Source organism: Rhynchophorus ferrugineus, unplaced genomic scaffold, assembly GCF_030347505.1.
Source record: "Rhynchophorus ferrugineus isolate W39M unplaced genomic scaffold, kcgeb_rfMv2 rfM7, whole genome shotgun sequence".
Taxonomy (NCBI): Eukaryota; Metazoa; Arthropoda; class Insecta; order Coleoptera; family Curculionidae; genus Rhynchophorus; species Rhynchophorus ferrugineus.
In genome coordinates, this window is record NW_027472586.1 from 22,700,775 (window position 1) to 22,714,036 (window position 13,262).

A 13,262-nucleotide genomic window follows, 5' to 3' on the forward strand; every position below is an offset into this window, starting at 1 on the left:
TTGGAATGTGAATTACAACGAAATCGCTAATTCATAAGACCATTTTACAATTCTGGCCCAAGTTAGAAGCAGAGCCAATATTGCAAGATGTCGATAGTCCATATCTCGGAAACTATAAGAGATAATGCAATTTGGCAATCGGCAACGTAATTAGCATGCCGAATATTACTTGGAATGTGAATTGGAGCGAAATCGCTAATTCATAAGACCACTTTACAATTTTGACCCAAGTTAGAAGCAGAGCCAATATTGTAAAATGTCGATAGTCCATATCTCGGAAACTATAAGAGATAATGCAATTTGGCAATCGGCAACGTAATTAGCATGCCGAATATTACTTGGAATGTGAATTACAACGAAATCGCTAATTCATAAGACCATTTTACAATTCTGACCCAAGTTAGAAGCAGAGCCAATATTGCAAGATGTCGATAGTCCATATCTCGGAAACTATAAGAGATAATGCAATTTGGCAATCGGCAACGTAATTAGCATGCCGAATATTACTTGGAATGTGAATTACAACGAAATCGCTAATTCATAAGACCATTTTACAATTCTGGCCCAAGTTAGAAGCAGAGCCAATATTGCAAGATGTCGATAGTCCATATCTCGGAAACTATAAGAGATAATGCAATTTGGCAATCGGCAACGTAATTAGCATGCCGAATATTACTTGGAATGTGAATTGGAGCGAAATCGCTAATTCATAAGACCATTTTACAATTCTGGCCCAAGTTAGAAGCAGAGTCAATATTGCAAGATGTCGATAGTCCATATCTCGGAAACTATAAGAGATAATGCAATTTGGCAATCGGCAACGTAATTAGCATGCCGAATATTACTTGGAATGTGAACTGGAGCGAAATCGCTAATTCATAAGACCATTTTACAATTTTGACCCAAGTTAGAAGAAGAGCCAATATTGTAAAATGTCGATAGTCCATATCTCGGAAACTATAAGAGATAATGCAATTTGGCAATCGGCAACGTAATTAGCATGCCGAATATTACTTGGAATGTGAATTACAACGAAATCGCTAATTCATAAGACCATTTTACAATTCTGGCTCAAGTTAGAAGCAGAGCCAATATTGCAAGATGTCGATAGTCCATATCTCGGAAACTATAAGAGATAATGCAATCTGGCAATCGGCAACGTAATTAGCATGCCGAATATTACTTGGAATGTGAATTGGAGCGAAATTGCTAATTCATAAGACCATTTTACAATTCTGGCTCAAGTTAGAAGCAGAGCCAATATTGCAAGATGTCGATAGTCCATATCTCGGAAACTATAAGAGATAATGCAATTTGGCAATCGGCAACGTAATTAGCATGCCGAATATTACTTGGAATGTGAATTGGAGCGAAATTGCTAATTCATAAGACCATTTTACAATTCTGGCCCAAGTTAGAAGCAGAGCCAATATTGCAAGATGTCGATAGTCCATATCTCGGAAACTATAAGAGATAATGCAATTTGGCAATCGGCAACGTAATTAGCATGCCGAATATTACTTGGAATGTGAATTACAACGAAATCGCTAATTCATAAGACCATTTTACAATTCTGGCCCAAGTTAGAAGCAGAGCCAATATTGCAAGATGTCGATAGTCCATATCTCGGAAACTATAAGAGATAATGCAATTTGGCAATCGGCAACGTAATTAGCATGCCGAATATTACTTGGAATGTGAATTACAACGAAATCGCTAATTCATAAGACCATTTTACAATTCTGGCCCAAGTTAGAAGCAGAGCCAATATTGCAAGATGTCGATAGTCCATATCTCGGAAACTATAAGAGATAATGCAATTTGGCAATCGGCAACGTAATTAGCATGCCGAATATTACTTAGAATGTGAATTGGAGCCGAAATCGCTAATTCATAAGACCATTTTACAATTCTGGCCCAAGTTAGAAGCAGAGCCAATATTGCAAGATGTCGATAGTCCATATCTCGGAAACTATAAGAGATAATGCAATTTGGCAATCGGCAACGTAATTAGCATGCCGAATATTACTTGGAATGTGAATTACAACGAAATCGCTAATTCATAAGACCATTTTACAATTCTGGCCCAAGTTAGAAGCAGAGCCAATATTGCAAGATGTCGATAGTCCATATCTCGGAAACTATAAGAGATAATGCAATTTGGCAATCGGCAACGTAATTAGCATGCCGAATATTACTTGGAATGTGAATTACAACGAAATCGCTAATTCATAAGACCATTTTACAATTCTGGCCCAAGTTAGAAGCAGAGCCAATATTGCAAGATGTCGATAGTCCATATCTCGGAAACTATAAGAGATAATGCAATTTGGCAATCGGCAACGTAATTAGCATGCCGAATATTACTTGGAATGTGAATTGGAGCGAAATTGCTAATTCATAAGACCATTTTACAATTTTGACCCAAGTTAGAAGCAGAGCCAATATTGTAAAATGTCGATAGTCCATATCTCGGAAACTATAAGAGATAATGCAATTTGGCAATCGGCAACGTAATTAGCATGCCGAATATTACTTGGAATGTGAATTACAACGAAATCGCTAATTCATAAGACCATTTTACAATTCTGACCCAAGTTAGAAACAGAGCCAATATTGCAAGATGTCGATAGTCCATATCTCGGAAACTATAAGAGATAATGCAATTTGGCAATCGGCAACGTAATTAGCATGCCGAATATTACTTGGAATGTGAATTACGACGAAATCGCTAATTCATAAGACCATTTTACAATTCTGGCCCAAGTTAGAAGCAGAGCCAATATTGCAAGATGTCGATAGTCCATATCTCGGAAACTATAAGAGATAATGCAATTTGGCAATCGGCAACGTAATTAGCATGCCGAATATTACTTGGAATGTGAATTGGAGCGAAATCGCTAATTCATAAGACCACTTTACAATTTTGACCCAAGTTAGAAACAGAGCCAATATTGTAAAATGTCGATAGTCCATATCTCGGAAACTATAAGAGATAATGCAATTTGGCAATCGGCAACGTAATTAGCATGCCGAATATTACTTGGAATGTGAATTACAACGAAATCGCTAATTCATAAGACCATTTTACAATTCTGGCCCAAGTTAGAAGCAGAGCCAATATTGCAAGATGTCGATAGTCCATATCTCGGAAACTATAAGAGATAATGCAATTTGGCAATCGGCAACGTAATTAGCATGCCGAATATTACTTGGAATGTGAATTACAACGAAATCGCTAATTCATAAGACCATTTTACAATTCTGGCCCAAGTTAGAAGCAGAGCCAATATTGCAAGATGTCGATAGTCCATATCTCGGAAACTATAAGAGATAATGCAATTTGGCAATCGGCAACGTAATTAGCATGCCGAATATTACTTGGAATGTGAATTGGAGCGAAATCGCTAATTCATAAGATCACTTTACAATTTTGACCCAAGTTAGAAGCAGAGCCAATATTGTAAAATGTCGATAGTCCATATCTCGGAAACTATAAGAGATAATGCAATTTGGCAATCGGCAACGTAATTAGCATGCCGAATATTACTTGGAATGTGAATTGGAGCGAAATCGCTAATTCATAAGACCACTTTACAATTTTGACCCAAGTTAGAAGCAGAGCCAATATTGTAAAATGTCGATAGTCCATATCTCGGAAACTATAAGAGATAATGCAATTTGGCAATCGGCAACGTAATTAGCATGCCGAATATTACTTGGAATGTGAATTACAACGAAATCGCTAATTCATAAGACCATTTTACAATTTTGACCCAAGTTAGAAGCAGAGCCAATATTGTAAAATGTCGATAGTCCATATCTCGGAAACTATAAGAGATAATGCAATTTGGCAATCGGCAACGTAATTAGCATGCCGAATATTACTTGGAATGTGAATTACAACGAAATCGCTAATTCATAAGACAATTTTACAATTCTGGCCCAAGTTAGAAACAGAGCCAATATTGCAAGATGTCGATAGTCCATATCTCGGAAACTATAAGAGATAATGCAATTTGGCAATCGGCAACGTAATTAGCATGCCGAATATTACTTGGAATGTGAATTACAACGAAATCGCTAATTCATAAGACCATTTTACAATTCTGGCCCAAGTTAGAAGCAGAGCCAATATTGCAAGATGTCGATAGTCCATATCTCAGAAACTATAAGAGATAATGCAATTTGGCAATCGGCAACGTAATTAGCATGCCGAATATTACTTGGAATGTGAATTGGAGCGAAATTGCTAATTCATAAGACCATTTTACAATTTTGAACCAAGTTAGAAGCAGAGCCAATATTGTAAAATGTCGATGGTCCATATCTCGGAAACTATAAGAGATAATGCAATTTGGCCATCGGCAGTGTAATTAGCATGCCGAATATTACTTGGAATGTGAATTACAACGAAATCGCTAATTCATAAGACCATTTTACAATTTTGACCCAAGTTAGAAGCAGAGCCAATATTGCAAGATGTCGATAGTCCATATCTCGGAAACTATAAGAGATAATGCAATTTGGCAATCGGCAACGTAATTAGCATGCTGAATATTACTTGGAATGTGAATTACAACGAAATCGCTAATTCATAAGACCATTTTACAATTCTGGCTCAAGTTAGAAGCAGAGCCAATATTGCAAGATGTCGATAGTCCATATCTCGGAAACTATAAGAGATAATGCGATCTGGCAATCGGCAACGTAATTAGCATGCCGAATATTACTTGGAATGTGAATTGGAGCGAAATTGCTAATTCATAAGACCATTTTACAATTTTGACCCAAGTTAGAAGCAGAGCCAATATTGTAAAATGTCGATAGTCCATATCTCGGAAACTATAAGAGATAATGCAATTTGGCAATCGGCAACGTAATTAGCATGCCGAATATTACTTGGAATGTGAATTACAACGAAATCGCTAATTCATAAGACCATTTTACAATTCTGGCCCAAGTTAGAAGCAGAGCCAATATTGCAAGATGTCGATAGTCCATATCTCGGAAACTATAAGAGATAATGCAATTTGGCAATCGGCAACGTAATTAGCATGCCGAATATTACTTGGAATGTGAATTACAACGAAATCGCTAATTCATAAGACCATTTTACAATTCTGGCCCAAGTTAGAAGCAGAGCCAATATTGCAAGATGTCGATAGTCCATATCTCGGAAACTATAAGAGATAATGCAATTTGGCAATCGGCAACGTAATTAGCATGCCGAATATTACTTGGAATGTGAATTACAACGAAATCGCTAATTCATAAGACCATTTTACAATTCTGGCCCAAGTTAGAAGCAGAGCCAATATTGCAAGATGTCGATAGTCCATATCTCGGAAACTATAAGAGATAATGCAATTTGGCAATCGGCAACGTAATTAGCATGCCGAATATTACTTGGAATGTGAATTGGAGCCGAAATCGCTAATTCATAAGACCATTTTACAATTCTGGCCCAAGTTAGAAGCAGAGCCAATATTGCAAGATGTCGATAGTCCATATCTCGGAAACTATAAGAGATAATGCAATTTGGCAATCGGCAACGTAATTAGCATGCCGAATATTACTTGGAATGTGAATTACAACGAAATCGCTAATTCATAAGACCATTTTACAATTCTGGCCCAAGTTAGAAGCAGAGCCAATATTGCAAGATGTCGATAGTCCATATCTCGGAAACTATAAGAGATAATGCAATTTGGCAATCGGCAACGTAATTAGCATGCCGAATATTACTTGGAATGTGAATTACAACGAAATCGCTAATTCATAAGACCCTTTTACAATTCTGGCCCAAGTTAGAAGCAGAGCCAATATTGCAAGATGTCGATAGTCCATATCTCAGAAACTATAAGAGATAATGCAATTTGGCAATCGGCAACGTAATTAGCATGCCAAATATTACTTGGAATGTGAATTGGAGCGAAACTGCTAATTCATAAGACCATTTTACAATTTTGACCCAAGTTAGAAGCAGAGCCAATATTGTAAAATGTCGATGGTCCATATCTCGGGAACTATAAGAGATAATGCAATTTGGCCATCGGCAGTGTAATTAGCATGCCGAATATTACTTGGAATGTGAATTACAACGAAATTGCTAATTCATAAGACCATTTTACAATTTTGGCCCAAGTTAGAAGCAGAGCCAATATTGCAAGATGTCGATAGTCCATATCTCGGAAACTATAAGAGATAATGCAATTTGGCAATCGGCAACGTAATTAGCATGCCGAATATTACTTGGAATGTGAATTACAACAAAATCGCTAATTCATAAGACCATTTTACAATTCTGGCCCAAGTTAGAAGCAGAGCCAATATTGCAAGATGTCGATAGTCCATATCTCGGAAACTATAAGAGATAATGCAATTTGGCAATCGGCAACGTAATTAGCATGCCGAATATTAATTGGAATGTGAATTACAACGAAATCGCTAATTCATAAGACCATTTTACAATTCTGGCCCAAGTTAGAAGCAGAGCCAATATTGCAAGATGTCGATAGTCCATATCTCGGAAACTATAAGAGATAATGCAATTTGGCAATCGGCAACGTAATTAGCATGCCGAATATTACTTGGAATGTGAATTGGAGCGAAATCGCTAATTCATAAAACCACTTTACAATTTTGACCCAAGTTAGAAGCAGAGCCAATATTGTAAAATGTCGATAGTCCATATCTCGGAAACTATAAGAGATAATGCAATTTGGCAATCGGCAACGTAATTAGCATGCCGAATATTACTTGGAATGTGAATTACAACGAAATCGCTAATTCATAAGACCATTTTACAATTCTGACCCAAGTTAGAAGCAGAGCCAATATTGCAAGATGTCGATAGTCCATATCTCGGAAACTATAAGAGATAATGCAATTTGGCAATCGGCAACGTAATTAGCATGCCGAATATTACTTGGAATGTGAATTACAACGAAATCGCTAATTCATAAGACCATTTTACAATTCTGGCCCAAGTTAGAAGCAGAGCCAATATTGCAAGATGTCGATAGTCCATATCTCGGAAACTATAAGAGATAATGCAATTTGGCAATCGGCAACGTAATTAGCATGCCGAATATTACTTGGAATGTGAATTGGAGCGAAATCGCTAATTCATAAGACCATTTTACAATTCTGGCCCAAGTTAGAAGCAGAGTCAATATTGCAAGATGTCGATAGTCCATATCTCGGAAACTATAAGAGATAATGCAATTTGGCAATCGGCAACGTAATTAGCATGCCGAATATTACTTGGAATGTGAATTGGAGCGAAATCGCTAATTCATAAGACCATTTTACAATTCTGGCCCAAGTTAGAAGCAGAGCCAATATTGCAAGATGTCGATAGTCCATATCTCGGAAACTATAAGAGATAATGCAATTTGGCAATCGGCAACGTAATTAGCATGCCGAATATTACTTGGAATGTGAATTACAACGAAATCGCTAATTCATAAGACCATTTTACAATTCTGGCCCAAGTTAGTAGCAGAGCCAATATTGCAAGATGTCGATAGTCCATATCTCGGAAACTATAAGAGATAATGCAATTTGGCAATCGGCAACGTAATTAGCATGCCGAATATTACTTTGAATGTGAATTACAACGAAATCGCTAATTCATAAGACCATTTTACAATTCTGGCCCAAGTTAGAAGCAGAGCCAATATTGCAAGATGTCGATAGTCCATATCTCGGAAACTATAAGAGATAATGCAATTTGGCAATCGGCAACGTAATTAGCATGCCGAATATTACTTAGAATGTGAATTGGAGCCGAAATCGCTAATTCATAAGACCATTTTACAATTCTGGCCCAAGTTAGAAGCAGAGCCAATATTGCAAGATGTCGATAGTCCATATCTCGGAAACTATAAGAGATAATGCAATTTGGCAATCGGCAACGTAATTAGCATGCCGAATATTACTTGGAATGTGAATTACAACGAAATCGCTAATTCATAAGACCATTTTACAATTCTGGCCCAAGTTAGAAGCAGAGCCAATATTGCAAGATGTCGATAGTCCATATCTCGGAAACTATAAGAGATAATGCAATTTGGCAATCGGCAACGTAATTAGCATGCCGAATATTACTTGGAATGTGAATTGGTGCGAGATTGCTAATTCATAAGACCATTTTACAATTTTGACCCAAGTTAGAAGCAGAGCCAATATTGTAAAATGTCGATAGTCCATATCTCGGAAACTATAAGAGATAATGCAATTTGGCAATCGGCAACGTAATTAGCATGCCGAATATTACTTGGAATGTGAATTACAACGAAATCGCTAATTCATAAGACCATTTTACAATTCTGACCCAAGTTAGAAGCAGAGCCAATATTGCAAGATGTCGATAGTCCATATCTCGGAAACTATAAGAGATAATGCAATTTGGCAATCGGCAACGTAATTAGCATGCCGAATATTACTTGGAATGTGAATTGGAGCGAAATCGCTAATTCATAAGACCATTTTACAATTCTGGCCCAAGTTAGAAGCAGAGTCAATATTGCAAGATGTCGATAGTCCATATCTCGGAAACTATAAGAGATAATGCAATTTGGCAATCGGCAACGTAATTAGCATGCCGAATATTACTTGGAATGTGAATTGGAGCGAAATCGCTAATTCATAAGACCATTTTACAATTCTGGCCCAAGTTAGAAGCAGAGCCAATATTGCAAGATGTCGATAGTCCATATCTCGGAAACTATAAGAGATAATGCAATTTGGCAATCGGCAACGTAATTAGCATGCCGAATATTACTTGGAATGTGAATTACAACGAAATCGCTAATTCATAAGACCATTTTACAATTCTGGCCCAAGTTAGTAGCAGAGCCAATATTGCAAGATGTCGATAGTCCATATCTCGGAAACTATAAGAGATAATGCAATTTGGCAATCGGCAACGTAATTAGCATGCCGAATATTACTTTGAATGTGAATTACAACGAAATCGCTAATTCATAAGACCATTTTACAATTCTGGCCCAAGTTAGAAGCAGAGCCAATATTGCAAGATGTCGATAGTCCATATCTCGGAAACTATAAGAGATAATGCAATTTGGCAATCGGCAACGTAATTAGCATGCCGAATATTACTTAGAATGTGAATTGGAGCCGAAATCGCTAATTCATAAGACCATTTTACAATTCTGGCCCAAGTTAGAAGCAGAGCCAATATTGCAAGATGTCGATAGTCCATATCTCGGAAACTATAAGAGATAATGCAATTTGGCAATCGGCAACGTAATTAGCATGCCGAATATTACTTGGAATGTGAATTACAACGAAATCGCTAATTCATAAGACCATTTTACAATTCTGGCCCAAGTTAGAAGCAGAGCCAATATTGCAAGATGTCGATAGTCCATATCTCGGAAACTATAAGAGATAATGCAATTTGGCAATCGGCAACGTAATTAGCATGCCGAATATTACTTGGAATGTGAATTACAACGAAATCGCTAATTCATAAGACCATTTTACAATTCTGGCCCAAGTTAGAAGCAGAGCCAATATTGCAAGATGTCGATAGTCCATATCTCGGAAACTATAAGAGATAATGCAATTTGGCAATCGGCAACGTAATTAGCATGCCGAATATTACTTGGAATGTGAATTGGTGCGAGATTGCTAATTCATAAGACCATTTTACAATTTTGACCCAAGTTAGAAGCAGAGCCAATATTGTAAAATGTCGATAGTCCATATCTCGGAAACTATAAGAGATAATGCAATTTGGCAATCGGCAACGTAATTAGCATGCCGAATATTACTTGGAATGTGAATTACAACGAAATCGCTAATTCATAAGACCATTTTACAATTCTGACCCAAGTTAGAAGCAGAGCCAATATTGCAAGATGTCGATAGTCCATATCTCGGAAACTATAAGAGATAATGCAATTTGGCAATCGGCAACGTAATTAGCATGCCGAATATTACTTGGAATGTGAATTGGAGCGAAATCGCTAATTCATAAGACCACTTTAAAATTTTGACCCAAGTTAGAAGCAGAGCCAATATTGTAAAATGTCGATAGTCCATATCTCGGAAACTATAAGAGATAATGCAATTTGGCAATCGGCAACGTAATTAGCATGCCGAATATTACTTGGAATGTGAATTACAACGAAATCGCTAATTCATAAGACCATTTTACAATTCTGGCCCAAGTTAGAAGCAGAGCCAATATTGCAAGATGTCGATAGTCCATATCTCGGAAACTATAAGAGATAATGCAATTTGGCAATCGGCAACGTAATTAGCATGCCGAATATTACTTGGAATGTGAATTGGAGCGAAATCGCTAATTCATAAGACCACTTTACAATTTTGACCCAAGTTAGAAGCAGAGCCAATATTGTAAAATGTCGATAGTCCATATCTCGGAAACTATAAGAGATAATGCAATTTGGCAATCGGCAACGTAATTAGCATGCCGAATATTACTTGGAATGTGAATTACAACGAAATCGCTAATTCATAAGACCATTTTACAATTCTGGCCCAAGTTAGAAGCAGAGCCAATATTGCAAGATGTCGATAGTCCATATCTCAGAAACTATAAGAGATAATGCAATTTGGCAATCGGCAACGTAATTAGCATGCCGAGTATTACTTGGAATGTGAATTGGAGCGAAATTGCTAATTCATAAGACCATTTTACAATTTTGACCCTAGTTAGAAGCAGAGCCAATATTGTAAAATGTCGATGGTCCATATCTCGGAAACTATAAGAGATAATGCAATTTGGCCATCGGCAGTGTAATTAGCATGCCGAATATTACTTGGAATGTGAATTACAACGAAATCGCTAATTCATAAGACCATTTTACAATTTTGACCCAAGTTAGAAGCAGAGCCAATATTGCAAGATGTCGATAGTCCATATCTCGGAAACTATAAGAGATAATGCAATTTGGCAATCGGCAACGTAATTAGCATGCCGAATATTACTTGGAATGTGAATTACAACAAAATCGCTAATTCATAAGACCATTTTACAATTTTGACCCAAGTTAGAAGCAGAGCCAATATTGTAAAATGTCGATAGTCCATATCTCGGAAACTATAAGAGATAATGCAATTTGGCAATCGGCAACGTAATTAGCATGCCGAATATTACTTGGAATGTGAATTACAACGAAATCGCTAATTCATAAGACCATTTTACAATTCTGGCCCAAGTTAGAAGCAGAGCCAATATTGCAAGATGTCGATAGTCCATATCTCGGAAACTATAAGAGATAATGCAATTTGGCAATCGGCAACGTAATTAGCATGCCGAATATTACTTGGAATGTGAATTACAACGAAATCGCTAATTCATAAGACAATTTTACAATTCTGGCCCAAGTTAGAAGCAGAGCTAATATTGCAAGATGTCGATAGTCCATATCTCGGAAACTATAAGAGATAATGCAATTTGGCAATCGGCAACGTAATTAGCATGCCGAATATTACTTGGAATGTGAATTACAACAAAATCGCTAATTCATAAGACCATTTTACAATTCTGGCCCAAGTTAGAAGCAGAGCCAATATTGCAAGATGTCGATAGTCCATATCTCAGAAACTATAAGAGATAATGCAATTTGGCAATCGGCAACGTAATTAGCATGCCGAATATTACTTGGAATGTGAATTGGAGCGAAATCGCTAATTCATAAGGCCATTTTACAATTTTGACCCAAGTTAGAAGAAGAGCCAATATTGTAAAATGTCGATAGTCCATATCTCGGAACCTTTAATAGATAATGCAATTTGGCAATCGGCAACGTAATTAGCATGCCGAATATTACTTGGAATGTGAATTACAACGAAATCGCTAATTCATAAGACCATTTTACAATTCTGGCTCAAGTTAGAAGCAGAGCCAATATTGCAAGATGTCGATAGTCCATATCTCGGAAACTATAAGAGATAATGCAATCTGGCAATCGGCAACGTAATTAGCATGCAGAATATTACTTGGAATGTGAATTGGAGCGAAATTGCTAATTCATAAGACCATTTTACAATTTTGACCCAAGTTAGAAGCAGAGCATATATTGTAAAATGTCGATAGTCCATATCTCGGAAACTATAAGAGATAATGCAATTTGGCAATCGGCAACGTAATTAGCATGCCGAATATTACTTGGAATGTGAATTACAACGAAATCGCTAATTCATAAGACCATTTTACAATTCTGGCTCAAGTTAGAAGCAGAGCCAATATTGCAAGATGTCGATAGTCCATATCTCGGAAACTATAAGAGATAATGCAATTTGGCAATCGGCAACGTAATTAGCATGCCGAATATTACTTGGAATGTGAATTGGAGCGAAATCGCTAATTCATAAGACCACTTTACAATTTTGACCCAAGTTAGAAGCAGAGCCAATATTGTAAAATGTCGATAGTCCATATCTCGGAAACTATAAGAGATAATGCAATTTGGCAATCGGCAACGTAATTAGCATGCCGAATATTACTTGGAATGTGAATTACAACGAAATCGCTAATTCATAAGACCATTTTACAATTCTGGCCCAAGTTAGAAGCAGAGCCAATATTGCAAGATGTCGATAGTCCATATCTCGGAAACTATAAGAGATAATGCAATTTGGCAATCGGCAACGTAATTAGCATGCGGAATATTACTTGGAATGTGAATTGGAGCCGAAATGGCTAATTCATAAGACCATTTTACAATTCTGGCCCAAGTTAGAAGCAGAGCCAATATTGCAAGATGTCTATAGTCCATATCTCGGAAACTATAAGAGATAATGCAATTTGGCAATCGGCAACGTAATTAGCATGCCGAATATTACTTGGAATGTGAATTACAATGAAATCGCTAATTCATAAGACCATTTTACAATTCTGGCCCAAGTTAGAAGCAGAGCCAATATTGCAAGATGTCGATAGTCCATATCTCGGAAACTATAAGAGATAATGCAATTTGGCAATCGGCAACGTAATTAGCATGCCGAATATTACTTGGAATGTGAATTACAACGAAATCGCTAATTCATAAGACCATTTTACAATTCTGGCCCAAGTTAGAAGCAGAGCCAATATTGCAAGATGTCGATAGTCCATATCTCGGAAACTATAAGAGATAATGCAATTTGGCAATCGGCAACGTAATTAGCATGCCGAATATTACTTGGAATGTGAATTGGAGCGAAATCGCTAATTCATAAGATCACTTTACAATTTTGACCCAAGTTAGAAGCAGAGC